The sequence below is a fragment of the Choloepus didactylus genome, chromosome 7, assembly GCF_015220235.1.
Source record: "Choloepus didactylus isolate mChoDid1 chromosome 7, mChoDid1.pri, whole genome shotgun sequence".
In the NCBI taxonomy this organism is placed as follows: domain Eukaryota; kingdom Metazoa; phylum Chordata; class Mammalia; order Pilosa; family Megalonychidae; genus Choloepus; species Choloepus didactylus.
In genome coordinates, this window is record NC_051313.1 from 123,468,976 (window position 1) to 123,486,197 (window position 17,222).

The 17,222-nt window shown below is 36.4% G+C and overlaps 1 pseudogene; it reads left to right on the forward strand.

The window, feature by feature from the left end:
* The first annotated feature begins 15,985 nt into the window (after window positions 1-15,985).
* On the forward strand, window positions 15,986-16,911 carry LOC119540270 (annotated as a pseudogene).
* The last annotated feature ends 311 nt before the right edge of the window (window positions 16,912-17,222 follow it).

Consider the following 17,222-nt stretch of genomic DNA (forward strand, 5'->3'; position numbering starts at 1 on the left):
TGTAAGTTAAAACTGCAGACCCAAGCTGGGAGCCCCACCATAGTCCAAACTGCAAAGCCTCGCTGTGCTAGAGAGCAGTACTCTCCAAGCAAGTGAATATAGCTCAGCTGAGCTTGAACTGCAGTTTTAATTAACAAACATGGACTGCTCAACTTAAGCTATGAATCCCCAATGAGCAGACAGAGGTTTTGGGTGATGACTGACCTTGGAGAGCTGGAGGACCTCTCTGGGAGAGAGGGGAAGCCCAGAAGACCAAGTGCTATCTCTAGCCAACAGGTGAAACTGAGGGGAGCCCCAGACCAGCACTGAAGGGGGGCTTTCTGTCCCTTTTTTGGCTCAGCGGAGAAAGCCTCAGTCATTTTCAGTCCCTAGCACACTGACCCAGACAAAGGTGGAGACAGCAGAGGCAGAGAAACTATTCAAATGCTAATGACTTCTCCCTAGGGGGTGTAGCTTCCCTACGAGGAAGAAGGTGTGCCAAGGTCAACCACCTGCCTTCCATTCAGAACCAGACCCTAAAGCCTGGGGGAAAACAGCCACAGGCCACACCTCCTTACACCAGTATGGAGCTACAGGCTGACAGGTGCCACCTGCTGGCAGAAAAACACAATGACTTGAGGCCTCACAGGGTGTATCAACCTTCTAAGACTCACCCTCAGGGAGACATGATACTATTGCCTCCTTCTGAGACCTGAGCCCATTCAGGTCTGGGAAAACCTGATTGGGGTAACCAAGGAAACCAGATGCCTAGACAGCAGAAAACTATGACCGCCATTAAGAAAAATGAAGTTATGGCCCAGTCAAAGGAACAAACTTACAATTCAACTGAGATACAGGAATTTAAACAACTAAAGCTAAATCAAAAGTTTAGGGAAGATATGGCAAAAGAGATGTCATGTATAATGAAAACACTGGGTGTACATAAGGTAGAAATCAAAAGTTAAAAAAAAAAAACACTGGCAGAATCTATGGAAATGAAAGACATAGAGATGAAAGACACAATGGAGACATACAATAGCAGATCACAAGAGGCAGAAGAAAACACTCAGGAATTGGAGAACTGGGCACCTGAATGTCTACGCACAAAGGAACAGATAGAGAAAATAAAGGAAAAATATGAGAAACATCTCTGGGAATTGAATTACAACATGATATGCAGGAATGTATGTGTCATGGGTGTCCCAGAAGGAGAAGAGAAGGAAAAAGGAGCAAAAGCAATAATAGAGGAAATAATCAATGAAAACTTCCCATCTCTTTTGAAAGACATAAAATTACAGATCCAAGAAGTGCAGCGTACCCCAGCAGAATAGATCTGAATAGGCCTATGCTAAGACACAATAATTATCAAATATCAAAGATAAAGAGGGAATCCTGAAAGCAGCAAGAGAAAAGCAATCCATCACATACAAAAGAAGCTTGATAAGACTATGTGTGGATTTCTCAACAGAAACCATGGAGGCAAGAAGGAAGTGGTGTGATATATTTAAGATATTGAAAGAGAAAAACCACCAAGAATCCTATATCCAGCAAAACTGTCCTTCAAATATGAGAGCTTAAAATATTCTCTGACAAACAGACACTGAAAGAGTTTGTGAAGATACCTGCTCTACAGGAAACACTATAGTGAGCACTACAGACAGAAAGGAAAAGACAGGAGTGAGAGGTTTGGAACACAATTTTTGGAGATTCTAGCATAGCAAAGTAAGTACACTGAACAAAGATGAATGTGAGTATGGTTGAAAGAGGAAGATTAGGAGCATGTGGGACACCAGAAGGAAAGAGGAAAGATAAAGACTGGGACTGTACAACTCAGTGAAACCTAGGGTGCTCAACAATTGTGATAAAAGGTACAAATATGTTTTTACATGAGGTAGAATAAATGAATGCTAACATTGCAAGGTGTTAAATATGGGGTGAGATTGGGGGGAAAATACAATCAATGCAAACTAGAGACTATATTTAACAGAAACATTGTATGATGCTTCTTTGAAATTAACAAAGGCAATATACCAAAGCTAAATGCATATGGGGGTTAGAGGGGAAGGGTATGGGACTCTTGGCATTGGTGATGCTGTCTGGCTCTTTATTCTACTTTAGTTTAATGCTATCTTTCCTTTTGTTGCTTTCTAGCTGTCATTTTTTTTCTCTCTTTTCTTTTTTTCTTTTGTCTCTCTACCTTCTTTGACTCTTCCTCCTTCTTTGTGGAAGAAATGGAGATGTCCTTTTATAGATAGTGGCAATGGTGGTGACTACAAAAATACATGACTATACAGGGAATCATCGATTGTTTGCTTAGGATGGAATGTACAGTGCATGAACAAAACAATCTTAAAAAAAACGGGTTGATGAAGAAACCTTGAGGGCACTATATTGAGTGAAATTAGACATATAAGGACAAATATTGCAAGGTCTCACTGATATGAACTAATTATAATATATAAACTCATAGACATGAAATATAAGTTACCAGGATATAGAAAGAGGCTAAAGAATGGGCAGACGTTGCTTATTATGAGCAGAATGTTCAACTAGGGTGAACTTAAACATTTGGAAATGGACAGAGGTAATGGTAGCACATTGTGAGAATAACTAACAGTGCTGAATGGTGTGTGAAGGTGGTAGAAAGGGTAAGCTCAGAGTCACATATGTTACCAGAAGGAAAGTTGGAGGTTAAAAGATTGGAATGTATAAAAGAGTGACTCTTGTGGTGGACAATGGCCATGACTAAATGTACAAATAGTAGAAATCTCTTTCATGAACTAGAACAAATGTATGACACCATAAATAGAATTTAATGATAGAGGGGCATATAGGAAAAATATACACCTATTGAAAACTATATACTACAGTTAGTATTTTAACAGTCTTTAATCAACAGTAACAAATGTAGTATACCAATAGTATGAATCAATAATGGAGGGGGGGGGTGGTTTGGGGTATGGGAGGATTGGAGTTTCCTTTTTTTGTCTTTATTTCTTTTCTGGAGTTATGAAAATGTTCTAAAAATTGAAAAAAAAGTAATTGTGGTGATGGATGCACAGCTGTATGATGATACTGTGGGCAACTGATTGTACACTTTGGATCTTTGGATAATTGTATGGTATGTGAACAATCTCATTAAAAAAATATACATGAGAGGCATATAAGAGCAGATATAAACAGTCAGAAAAAAACCACCAGCCAACTAGATAACAGGACAGTCAAAATCATGCAGTGAGAAGAACAGAAAGAAAAAAGAATATTAAAAATTGAGCAGTGTTTCAGAGATTTGGGTGACAGCATGAAGTATACAAACATACACAACCTGGGAGTCCCAGATGAGAAGAAAAGGGAAAAGGGACAGAAAGGATATGAGGAAATAATCGTTGAAAAATTCCCAATTCTTATGTGAGACATAAACATACATGTCCAAGAAGTTTAATGTACTCCAAATAGAATAAACCTTAATAGACCCTCTTAGAGACACATATTAATCAGAATGTCAAATGCCAAAGATAAAAAGAAGTCTGAGAACAGCAAGAGAGAGGCAATTTATCACATACAAGGGATCCTCTATAAAAGTAAGTGCAGATTTCTCATAAGAAACCATGAATGGGAGAAGGCAGTGGTATGAAATATTTAAGTTACTGAAAGAGAAAAATTGCCAGCTAAAAATTCATTAACCAGCAAACCTGTCCTACAAAAATGAGGGAGAGTTTAAAATATTCACAGATAAACAGAAACAGAGAGTTCATTGACAAAAGGCCTGTCCTACAAGAAGTGCTAAAGGAAGTTCTTCAGGTTGAAAGGAAAAGGCAGGAGAGACTAACTTGAATAAGTGTGAAGAAATGAAGATTTTCAGTAATGATAACTAAAGGGCAAATGCAAAACCTAATAGTACTGTATCCTCAATATATAACTCTACTCTTCAATTCCTATAAGAATTAGAATGCAATTGAACAAGAAAAAGCCATATTTCTCGATAATGGACATGTGAAATATAAAAAGGGAATGTGGGACAAAAACAACACAGAGAGGGGAGACAGGAATACAGGACCAGAGAATGTTTATGCTCTTTAAGCTAAGTTGATGTCTTTTCAAATTAGTAGGTTATAGATATAAGTCTGGTAATACAAACCCAGGGTAACCATAAAGCAAGTATTTTAAAATTATAAATAGACTGAAAGGAAAAAGGGACCAGTCAGATACAACACAAAAGATCAGCTATACAGGAAAGGAGGCTGAAATACACAAGAAGAGAGACAAAAAATATGACACATAAAAACCAAAGGGCAATAGGTCAGCAAGATGGCAGAGTGGTAAGGTGCAGAATTTCGTCTCTCTAGAGCAGCTGGCAATTACCCAAGAACTATATGAAACAGTGTTTTCGGGGTGTCCAGTAACCAGTCACATATCGGACGCAAGTTTGGAATTGGAAGAAAAGCTGAGAACGCAGCGAACATTGTAAGTTCCCCAGACCAGGGGTCTGGCGCCCCTCCCCACCCAGACCTCACAGACTGTCTTGCTGCCGGCTCCCTGAAAGGGGAAAAAAAAAAAAAAAAAACAGCAATCTGCTCAGGGCAAGAAGGGGGACTCAACCCAGCCTCAACTGCAGAATTAACAAATAAATTAACTGATTTGGGGAGCTGGGGGTACTAAAGAAGGGCTGGGCTCCGAGAAGTGGGGGCACATAAAAGCGGGCACCCATTCCCAGGCTCCAAAAAAGCCATTTTTTCCCCCTACATTTTGTCCCTTCTGGCTTCTCACTGATTCCTTATCTTTTTGCATTTCAATAGCCCCCAGCAGGGGTGGAATTGAAGCTGTTGGAGAGTAATTATCAGACAATAGCCCAAAGTACATGTTTAAATGCTCTATTCTGACACTGACAAAACTTCCAGGCTGGGGAAAGACTTTTAAAAGGGACTCCTTTTTTTTTTTCTTTTTTCTTTTTCTTGTTTTTCTTTTCTATTTTTTTTAATCTAAAAGTAACATGTGGTTATTTTCTGTCCGAAAGCCTAGGTTGAGGGACTAGGCTGGTTCTGGGGGGAGACAGAGTACCCACAGTGTCTTTGAATTCCAGATTCACTTCTGAAGGTCTCCACCCCTGTCTTTAATTGGCAACTCAGGCTGACCAAGGAATCTAGCTGGAGATACTCCAAAGAGGAGAAGGGAGAAGGGAATAGTGCCCCTGAGAGACAACTGGAGTTTGGAGGATTGGGAGAGTGGAGGGAGGTCCAGCTCAACTGGCAGTCCTCCTGGGAACTAGACCCCAGGGGCTGGAATTCAGATTCCAGCTTCAGTCAGCCACGCCCCCGACAGGATCAGAGTCACCAAGAGAACCCAAGTCTCCATACCTCCTTACACTGCTGGGGGAGCTGCAGGCTGGCCAGCGCCACCTGCTGGACAGGAGAGGAAAAGCATTGATTCTAAAGGCCCCATAGGAGGGTCTCATTCTCAGGAAAACTCCATACCCTCCCAATGAGACCTGGGCCTCACTAGACTGGAAAAATCTGACTAGGGTCAACCATATCTGAGGAGACCCTCTCACAAAAAGGCTACATAGAGGCAGAGCAAGAAACAGAAAAAACAAGAGGTGAAAAATTCTGATCAACTAAATAGAACCTAAGTTAGAGGTCTAGAATAAGTTGAACTGAATAACAGAGGCCAGAGAACAAAGCCATCCAACAAGAAAACCCCTAGCTAAAAGATAGAAAACAAGCTCCAGAATAAACTAATCAAGAAAATCAGATGCCTAGACAACTTAAGATAACAAGCCATACCAGGAAACATGAAAATATGGACATGAAACACGAAAAAAGGAACAAACTAATAGTTCAACTGAGATACAGGAGTTGAGGCAACTAATGCTAAATAAATTCAATGAAATGAAGGAAGATGTAGTGAAAAGATGAAGGATATAAAGAAAAAAACAAAGGGCAAAACGGCTGAAGCAAGTACTGCTTTTACAGTAACAACAATGAATGTTAATGTATTAAATTCCACAATCAAAAGGCACAGATTGGCACAATGGATAAAAAAGCATGTTCCAAATATATGTTGTTTACAAAACACTCACCTTAGACCCAAAGTATGAATAAGTTGAAAGTGAAAGGATAGAAAAAGATAATCCATGCAAATAGCAACCAAAAAAGAGTTGGGGTAGATATACTAATATTGGACAAAATGGACATTGAGTCAAAAGTTGTTATAAGAAACAAGGAAGGACACTTTATATTAATATAAGGGTCAATCCACCAAGAAGAAATAACACTCATATATGCACCTAATGATGGTGCCCCATAACACATGAGGCAAACATTGGCAAAACTGAAGAGAGAAATTGACACCCCTACAATAATAGTTGGAAACTACAGTATACCACTCTCATCAATAGATAGAACACCCAGAGAGAAGATCAATAAGGAAACAGACATCTTGAATAATATATTAAATGAACTAGACTTGAAAGACATATGCAGGACATTGTACCCCAAAACAGCAGGATATACATTCTTCTCAAGTGCACATAGATCATTTTCCAGGATAGACAACACATTAGGTCACAAAATAAGTCTCAATAAATTTAAAAAGATTGAAATTATACAAAGAATCTTGTCTGACAATAAGGGAAAGTAGCAGGATATCAATAACAGGGAGAGAAAAGGAACATACACAACTATATGGAAGTTAAATAGGACACTCCTAAGCAATCAATGGGTCAAAGAATAAACTACAAGGGAGATGAGTAAATATCTTGAGATGAATGAAACTAAGAACTTATGGTATGCAGCAAAGGTAGTGCTGAGAGGGAAATTTGTAGCCCTAAATGCATACACTAAAAAAGAGGAAAGATCTAAAAGCAAAGCTCTAACTGCACACCTGGAGAAACTAGAAAAAGAACAATAAACTAAACCCAAAGCAGGCAGAAGGAAAAAATAAAAATATTAGAGCATAAAAAAATGAAATACACAACAGCAAAAAAAAAAAAAAAAAAAAAAAAAAAACAGTAAAGAGTAAAAAGTAAAAAGAATCAACAAAACCAAAGGTGGTTCATAGAGAAGATCAATAAAATTGACAAACCTTTAGCTTGACTGACAAAGATATAAAGGGAGAAGACTCAAATAAATAAAAGTCAGAAATGAGAAGGAAGACAATACAACTGACCCCGGAAAAATAAAAAGGATCATAATAGGATACTATGAACAACTGCATACCAACAAATTAGACAATCTAGATGAAATAAACAAATTCCTAGAAACACATAAACAGCCTAAACTTACTCTAGAAGAAACAAAAGATCTCAACAGATCACTTACAAGTAAAGAGATTGAATCAGTCATCACAGACCTCCCAACAAATAAAAAAACAGGACCAAATGGCTTCACAGGGGAATTCTACAATCATTCCAAGAAAAATTTATGCCAATCTTGCTCAAACACTTCCAAAGGATTGAAGAAGATGGAATACTCCCTAACTCATTCTATGAGGCCAACAAAACCCTAATACCAAAGCCAGATAAAGATACTACAAGAAAAGAAAATTGCACACTGATTTCTTCTATGACTATAGATGCAAAAATCCTCAACAAAATACTAGCAAATAAAATTCAACACATAAAAAAATCATACACCATCATCAAGTGGGATTTATCCAAGGTATGCAAGAGTGGTTCAGCATTACAAAATCAATTAATGTAATACATCACATTAACAAACAATGGGGAAAAACACATGACCATCTCAATTAACAAAGAAAAGGCATTGGAGAAATAGCATCCTTGCTTGAAAAACCCACAGTTAACATCATACACAAGGGTGAAACACAGAAAGCTTTCCCACTACAATCAAGAACAAAACAGTGCCCACTGTCACCACTGTTATTCAACATTGTACTCGGAGTTCTTGCCAGTGCAATTAGGCCAGAAAAGAAATAAAAGCCATCCAAATTGGAAAGAAAGAAGTAAAAATTTCCCTATTTGCATACAATATGATCCTATATAGAGAAAGTCCCAAAAAATCTACAAAAGCTCCTTGAGCCAATAAATGAATTCAGCAATGTAGTGGGGTACAAGATCAACATTCAAAAATCAGCAGTGTTTCTCTACACTAGTTATGAGAAAGGTGAGGAAGAAATAAAGAAAAAAATCAAAAATTCCATTTACAATAGCAACTAAAAGAATCAAATATGTGTGAATAAATTTAACCAAGGATGTAGAGGACTTATACATGGAATACTACAAAACATGTTCATGGATTGGAAGAAAAAATAGAATTAAGATGCAATACTACCCAAAGCAATTATATATTCAGTGTAATCTCAATCAAAATTCTAACAACTTTCTTTGCAGAAATGGAAAAGCCAGTCATCAAATTCATATGGAAGGACCCTAATACATCCCAAAGTAATTTGGGCAGAGAATAAAAATGTATTTGAAAGGACCCCTGAGGGGCTGGGGGAAAATGTGGAAATATTAAACTCTCCCACATGGGGAACTACTGATATTCTCACAAGCATCTGAATTCTACAAATTTAGAAGGCTGAGCCCTCGATCTTGGGGCGTGCCCTTATGAAGCTTTTTACTGCAAAAGAGAGGCTAAGCCTACTTATAATTGTGCCTAAGATACACTCCCAGAGAACCTCTTTTATTGCTCAGATGTGACATCTCCATCTAAACAAACTCGGCAGGTAAATTCATTTGCCCTCCGCTCTACATGGGACATGACTCCCAGGGGTATAAATCTCCCTGGAAATGTGGGACATGACTCCGGGGAATGAACCTGGATCCAGCATCATGGGATTAAGAAAGACTTCTTGACCCAAAGGGGAAGAAAAGTGAAACAAAATAAAGTTTCAATGGCTGAGAGATTTCAAATAGATTCGAGAGGACATTCTGGAGGTTAATCTTATGTGTTATATAGATGTCCCTTTTTTAGTTTTTAGTGTATTGGAATAACTAAAAGGAACTACCTGAAACTCTTGAACTGCAATGGAATAGCCTTGATTTTTGAAGATGATTATATAACTAGCTTACACGATATGACTGTGTGATTGTGAAAACCTTGTGGCTCACACTTCCTTTATCCAGTGTATGGACAGATGAGTAGAAAAATGGGAAGAAAGTTAAATGAATTATAGGGGGGATGGGATGTTTTTGGTGTTCTTCCTCATTTGTATTTTTATTCTTGTTTTTCTTTATGTTTTCTGGAATAATGAAAATGTCCAAAAATTTATTTTGGTGATGAATGCACAACTATATGATGGTACTGTGAAAAACTGATTGTACACTGTGGTTGACTATAGGGTATGTGAATATATCTCAATAAAACTGAATTTTAAAAATTTATTTGGAAGAGCAAGGGGTCCCAAATAGCTAAAGGCACCTGGAAAAAGAAGAATGATGTTGGAAGACTCACACTTCCTGATCTTAAAGTTTATCACAAAGCCACAGTTATAAAACCAGCACCTTGTGGTACTAGCACAAGGACAGACATATAGATACATGGAAGAGAACTGAGAGCACAGAAATCAACCATCACATTTATGCCCAACTGATTTTTGAAAAGGTGGCAAAGACCACTCAATTGGGAAAGAATAGTCTCTTCAACAAATGGTGCTGGAAGAAATGGATCTCCATTTGAAAAAAAAAAAATTAATACAATAGCTAAAGCTATCAAATTCCTAGAAGAAAATGTATGGAAGCAATTTCAGGATTTTGTGTTAGGCAATGGTTTCTTAGACTTTACACCAAAAGCACAAACAAAAAATGAAAATAGATAAATGAGACCTCATCAAAATTTAAAACTTTTGTACCTCAGAGAACTTTATCATGCAGGTAAAATGATAGTCTACAAAATGGGAGAAAATATTTCAAAGCCACATATCCAATAAAGGATCAATATCCAGAATATATAAAGAAATCCTTCAACTTAACAACACAAAGATAAACAACGCAATTTAAAAATGGGCAAAAACTTGAACAGACACCTCACCAAAGAAGATATACAAATGGCCAGGAAGCACATGAAAAGATGATCAACATCATTAGCAGTCAGGGAAATGCAAATGAAAACCACAATATGATGCCATTTCACACCCATTAGAGAGCCTGCTATTAAAGAAATAGAAAATAACAAGTGTTGGAGAGGATGCAGAGAGATAGGAACATTCATTCATTGCCAGTGGCAATGTAGAATGGTGCAGCTGCTGTGGAAGACAGTCTGGCAATTCCTCAGAAAGCTAAGGATAGAACTACCATATGACCTGGCAATGCCACTAGTAGGTATATATACAAAAGAACTGAAAGCAGGAAAATGAACAGATATTTGTACACCAAGGTTCATACAGGGTTTATTCACAATTGCCAAAAGGTAGAAGCAACCCAAGCATCCATCAACCAATGAATGGACAAACAAAATGTGGTATATACATAAAATGAAATATTATTCAGCATCACAAAGGAATGAATTCCTGATGCATGGGAAAACATGGAGGAACCTTGAAGACATCATATTGAGTGAAATAAGCCAGACACAAAAGGACAAATATTGTAGACATCACTGATACGATGTAATTAGAATAAGCAAACTCACAGAGACAGAATCTAGAATATAGGTTACCAGGGGATGGCTTAGGTAGGGAACAGGAGTTAATTGCTTAAATTGTACAGAATTTCTATTTGGATTGATTGTAAAGTTTTCATTATTGATGGTGTTGAATGTAATTAACAGCACAATTATATATGTGAATGTGGTTAAAAGGGGGAAATTCTAAGTCATATGTATGTTATTAGGATAAAAATTAAAAGTAAAAACATATGACTGTACAACACAGAGAACCCTATTGTTAAAAATGAGCTATTGTTAATAGTACAATTATAAAAATATTTTTCATGAGTTATAACAAATGTACCATACTACTACAAGGTGTTACTAATGAGGTGTTAGCAGGAACTCTGTATTTTTACATTTTATGCATGATAGTTCTATAACTGTACATCTCTAAATAATTATTATTTAATAAAAAGAAAAAAAACTGAGTGGACTATCTAGATTTCCAGAGTGACCACAATGTAATACAAAGAATGTCTGGTTTTCAGCAAAATATTACAAAACACAGAAGAAGACAGGAATATGTGAGGCAGTCATGGAAAAAAAAGAATTCAAGATAAACTATTCTGGAGGAGGCCCAGTTGCTCAAACTACTAACCAGAAATTCTTAGCATCAATGGAGGAAGAACTAAAGGAAATAAGGTAAACAATATATGAACAAAATGAGTTTTTGAATAATAATATAAACAGCAAACAGAGAAATTCTGCAGCTGGAAAGTACAATTAGTGAAATGAAAAACTCAATAGAGGGGCTCAACAACAGATTGGAGTCAGCATCAGAAAAATCAGTGAAAGTGAAGATATTATCCAGCCTGAGAAGAAAGAAAAAAGAATGAAGAAAAATGAACAGAGCCCAGGGAACCCATGGGACTCACAAAGCGTACAAACATACACATCCTAGGAGTCCCAAAGAAGACAAGTGATATAAAGGGACAGAAAACATATTTGAAATAATCATGAATGTAAACTTCCAAAATCCTATGAAATACATGAATGTGAAAATCCAGGAAGTTCAACCAACTCCAGGGAGGATAAACTCCAACAACTCCACACTGACACAGATTAAACTGTCAAAACCCAAAGACAAAAAAATCTTTTGTCAAATATCAAGATCAGGATAGCTATTTTCATTTTATTGAATTTGCCTGGTAATCTTTACACTTCCTTTTATTTTTTTATGTATCAGATTCTTTTACTTTTATGTGTTTCCCTTTGACACAGCATGGAGTTGGACTTGGCTTTGTTAGCAAAACTAAAAATCTGTATTTCTTTTAATCAAAGAGTTAGCCCCATTTTTGTTTACTGATACAATTGATTTATTTCTGTCATATGGTTATCTAACAATGTTCATAAATATGTAAATGTATATTTAATATATTCATAATTTTATGAATACATATTCATACAAAGTACATTAAAACATTCATTGTGTGGTCAGTATTTTTGCTTTCTCTCTTCATATTATTTTGGTATCTATGATTTGTGTTTTCTGTTCTTATGGTTACTTTTACATCAATACCTTTTAAAGATCTATTGATATTCTAGTATGAAATCAGTGAATAGCCTCTACTTCCATCAATTTCCCCAACATCCATTTCAAAATGATTTCCTTTTCTCCATATTTAATTATTTAATCAGATGTTTCTTCCTCCCATACACTTTCTCCTTTCTCCTCCGATTTGTGATAGTTGTATCTACATTATCAGCTCGTATTCCAATTGCTTCTTTTTGTGTATCCCTTATCTCCACCACCATCCTTTATCTCCACCATTTCTCATTGCAGATATCAAAATTCTGTGGGATTGAATGTAATTTTTCTTTCCTCACCATCTCATCTGCATGTCCCTCTATTTACACCAACAGAAATAAATGAATCTTACGTGACATATTCGAAGAAGAAAGGTATCCAAAAAATTTACATTAAAGCACCTGAGAATTGTTCACTGAAATTAGCTCTAACTGTATCCTTTTAAAAATTAGTGTCCAATATTTTAGAAAAGGACTGAGTTTATTTCAAAACAATTCTAACCACAGAAGACTATCAACCTCAAGGGAGTAGGTAAGTGTTTGAACATAAGCATTCCCTCAGAGAGCTGAGTCCCAAGGAACTTTCTGTGTTCATCCATCTGGGATAAAAACAAATGACCTGTTTTAATCCAATGCCCAAGAGGCCGCAGGAATAGAATACAAATACTTCAGCAAAGCTTACTTGATATTATCTACTATTATCACCTAACCAAACAATTCTCTCCTTGGTACCCTTGTATCAACTGAAAACCCATTGTCTGAAGCTCCTTTTTAGATATTGTACTTTGTACTACAATCTCTCCTTCTCTGACATTTTTAGAAATTAAAATGCATTTGTTCATATTTGTTTCTCATTGAATGATAGTTCTCAAAACAAGGTGAGTAAAAAAACACTTTTACCAAAAACTGTCATGTCTTTTTAGGAAAGATTTGATTGTGTAATATCATAGGGCCTAATATATGTGTAAAATGAAAAGGGCATGTCATTTCAAAAAGTTATCTGTAAACTTTGAAAATACTCAGTTCAATGGGTATAAAAAGTAACTAGCTTTCTCTTTGTAATAAATTAATCTCTTTCTCACAATCTGTCTCTTGCTCTTAATCATTAAAATATTAAACTACAATAAACACTATATCTGACCAATGTCAAATATCTGAATGTAGTATGAAGCCCTCACTCAATCATGTGAATTTTTAAATGCATGTTCAAAATTTGAGGATGCACTTATCCGTGTATTTCAACCAGATGTTTTGGTATCAGACTTAAGTTTTATTTCTTCTTATGATATTTTACTATACATAGAACTAAAAAGTGCTATGACTATAAATAACATACTTCATGTTGTGAAGAATATGTATGAATTAGTTCCACTAGAATAAAACTGGGATGGGGGTGTGATGCAAAGAGAAGATGTCTATCTAAATAGCTGTGGTTAATGTATTCTTATGTAGCAAAATACTGATGGAAATGTGCAAGGAAGTGGGAGATCTAAAAGTCAGGCCATCTAAGAACTTAACTTAATGAAATTTCATGAGAATGACATGGAAAAGTTTACCGATTTAAGTAAATCACATTGAATAGGCTCCCCTGCTATGGTGACTCTAGGGAGATAGAGAAATTCCCCATTCTTGGAAATATTTCAGTGTAATGAAGGAGGCCTTGGGATAGTCACCATTCACAAGCAAAGCTACATTAAATAACATGAATAATAAAAAGAAATTACCAACTAATGAAGCTTATGAAACCATACCTGAGCAAATACTGTCATTTGACTTAAATAGAATTGATTATGGATGAATTCATGGAGGATCAAATGTAAAATTAATCTTTAAAAGACTGAAGAATGATCCAACATGAAAAAATTTAAGTGAATAAGCAGTAAGTCTCTTGTAGTCAATTAATTAATAATGTGGGTACATGGGAATTTTTGGAATGCTTATTTAAACAATCAAATTAGTTCATACTATAGTATATTTCATATCCCATCTATGGCATGAAATTTTCACTTACCCCAAGGCCTGTTATAAATTCATTGTGCTCATATAACATCTTGAATAATCTCAAAGTCAAATTAGGGCACCACAAGCAACATTCCTTCAGGAAATATCCCAGGAATATATAGGCTTTCTCTGGAGTCTTGAAAGCCTGAATTTATAAAATCTCATTACCACACTACCTATCTGAGGCTTTGATTACTTTTTCATTTTTAGAGCCTCCCTGGTCATTGGCAGACTACAGTAATCAGAGATCAACAATATCCTAAAGGAGGGATACTAAAAATCCCTGTAGCATAGGGATTGGGGATGGGTATTAAATGAGTTAATGCACACTGATAGCTTATTGTAGTGTTTGCCACAGATGGGCTCTTTAAGAAGCAGCTGAAATTATTGCTATTGTTCTATCTTTGTTGTGCATAGTCCTGGGCAAGGATATTGAGTGATCAAAGGGCAGTGTTCACACCTTACCCTCATTAGTTTTGTGTGACCACTCACAAGGTGGCATCGAAAATTTAATGAAATAGAGAATGTGAAAACCATGCTTTGTAACCATACGAATACAATGTTATGCTTCAACAGTTAATTGACTGGCAGAATATCCCAGAATTGTCCCTGGGATGCACTTCCTTAACTTCCCATCTGAATATCCCCATCCTAGAGAAGACTGTGGATTTCATGAACCACACTTCACTATTAAAAGAAAAGAACATCCTAAGCAAAATAAAACCCCATTACCTGATTAATCTTTCTCAAAACATTATTTCACTCAGCAAGTTAATTTTGTTGTCTCAATCTGTCTTTTTTTTTAGTTGAACAACAAAGGAACATGTCACAAAAATGTAAAATAATTTCTTGACTTGAATAAGTTTCTGACTGTATTTGGTTATAAGACTTTTCTCACGATGGCAGTTTCTTTGAGGTACAGATATACTTTTAAATATGAACAATCAGTAAATCATTGATACTGTCCAAACTCTTGCATAAAACACAATGATAAGCCTTCTCCATAAACGAAATTTCCTATCAGACAGATAAATTGGCTAAAATTTAACATGAAAGATCAAATGCCCAATGATTTATCTAAATAGTTGTGGATTTAAAAATGAATGAAAAAAAAATTCTTGACAATGAGGTACCTATGTCATTGGGCTCAATTCTTTCAAATTATATTTCAGAAAAATGATATCTGTGTTAAAATTTCTTGCTCAAGTCCACATAATTAAGATAGATTTGTCTAATACTAAAGTCTTCTTACTCCCTCTAGTGATGATGTAATTATTCAAGCAACTCCTAAGTGCTGGGCAAGATTATCTTTATGATTTTTATAGCTCCAGGATTTCTCTTACTTCTTCTTCTACAATTGCTAGCTCAATACTTTTACACTTCTTGAAATTTCAATAATGATTTCCAACAGTGTGTCTGCAAATGAACTTATTGATTCCTCGGCCCAATGCTGAGTCTACTCTTTCAGACATTTTGAGATTGAAACAAATAGTCAGCACTTTAACATGTTCCACAGCTCATTTTTATGGAGTCAAAGTTTGAAAGCCATTAAATTGAATTTCCAAAACATATTCCCATCTACTTTTCATTTAATCTTCATCACAATTTAAGGAGACAGTTATCATCACCTTTAACATATAGAGGAGGAAATTCAGTAACAGAAAGGTTGTTTCTTGCTTAAAGTAATTGTCTTTAATTCATAATGTCATGAAGGAAAAGTAAGTCACCTGTTGCCAAATACCCTACTTGTACTTTAAGGTAATGAACACCACGTTCTCAAAGTGGATCCCCAAGTAAAATCATGTATTATGTTGATAATTTTCTACCTTCCTTGCAACTTTGATATTACAGGTCTATGCAGCAAATGGAAGATGATAGGACTAATTAATGAAAGCCGCCCTGAAGTTTATTCTACTTGGCTTCACTGACCAACCTTGGCTAGAGCTTCCTCTATTCATTATTCTTCTCATAACATATCTTATGACCGTGATTGGAAACATCTCCATCATCCTGTTGTCTAAGTTAGACCCCCATCTCCACAGCCCCATGTATTTCTTTCTCACCAACCTCTCCTTTCTGGACATGGGTAATACCACAGATGCTATTTAACAGGGGAAGCTCTAAGAAGACCATCAGCTATATGGGGTGTGCAGTCCAGCTTTATTTCTTCCACATAATGGGGGGAACAGAATGTCTGCTCTTGGCCATTATGTCCTTGGATCGCTATGTGGCCATCTGCAGGCCTCTCCACTACGCCCCCATCATGAATCAGCGCCTCTGCCTCCTGTTAGTATCCATCGTGTGGCTGAGTGGAGTGACCTATGCTGTCTCAGAGGCTTCTGTGACATTACAGTTGCCACTCTGTGGTCTCAATAAACTGGAGCATGTGTTGTGTGAGATTCCTGTCCTGATAAAGGCTGCCTGCGGTGAGAAGAGGGCTAATGAGCTCACACTCTCAGTGGTGTGCATTTTTATGATAGCTGTTCCATTAGGCCTAATTCTAACATCCTACGCTTGTATTGCATATGCTGTATTTAAGACGAAATCTTCTGAGGGAAGAAAAAAAGCCTTTGGGACATGTTCCTCACACCTCATAGTTGTTTTTTTATTTTATGGCCCAGCCATTAGCATGTACCTCCAGCCCCCCTCATCCATCTCAAGGGACCAGCCCAAGTTCATGGCTCTCTTCTATGGAGTGGTGACTCCTACACTCAACCCCTTCATCTACACCCTTAGGAATAAGGATGTGAAGGGGGCATTAGGCAACCTGATGAGGAAGATTTTCAGTTTCAAGTGACAATTTTAGACATCAAATAAGATTCTTTAACAGTTAGGGTAGGTACATAGTAGGGTTTCCCTAGTAACTCAATCTTATCTATTAATTCCCTAAGTCTCAGGTTAGATGTTCATCTTGCAAAATGTGACATGTTTCTGATGTTCTTGATAATAGTTTCAGGCAAAGATAATGCTGATCTATGATGTATCAATTTGGATACTGTGTATGTGGCAATATCTTAAAATAGTTCTATTCTGGATGGTACATATAAAAATACTGTGTTAAGTAGTAAAATTAGTTAATAATATAAATTATAACATAAATTCATTAGT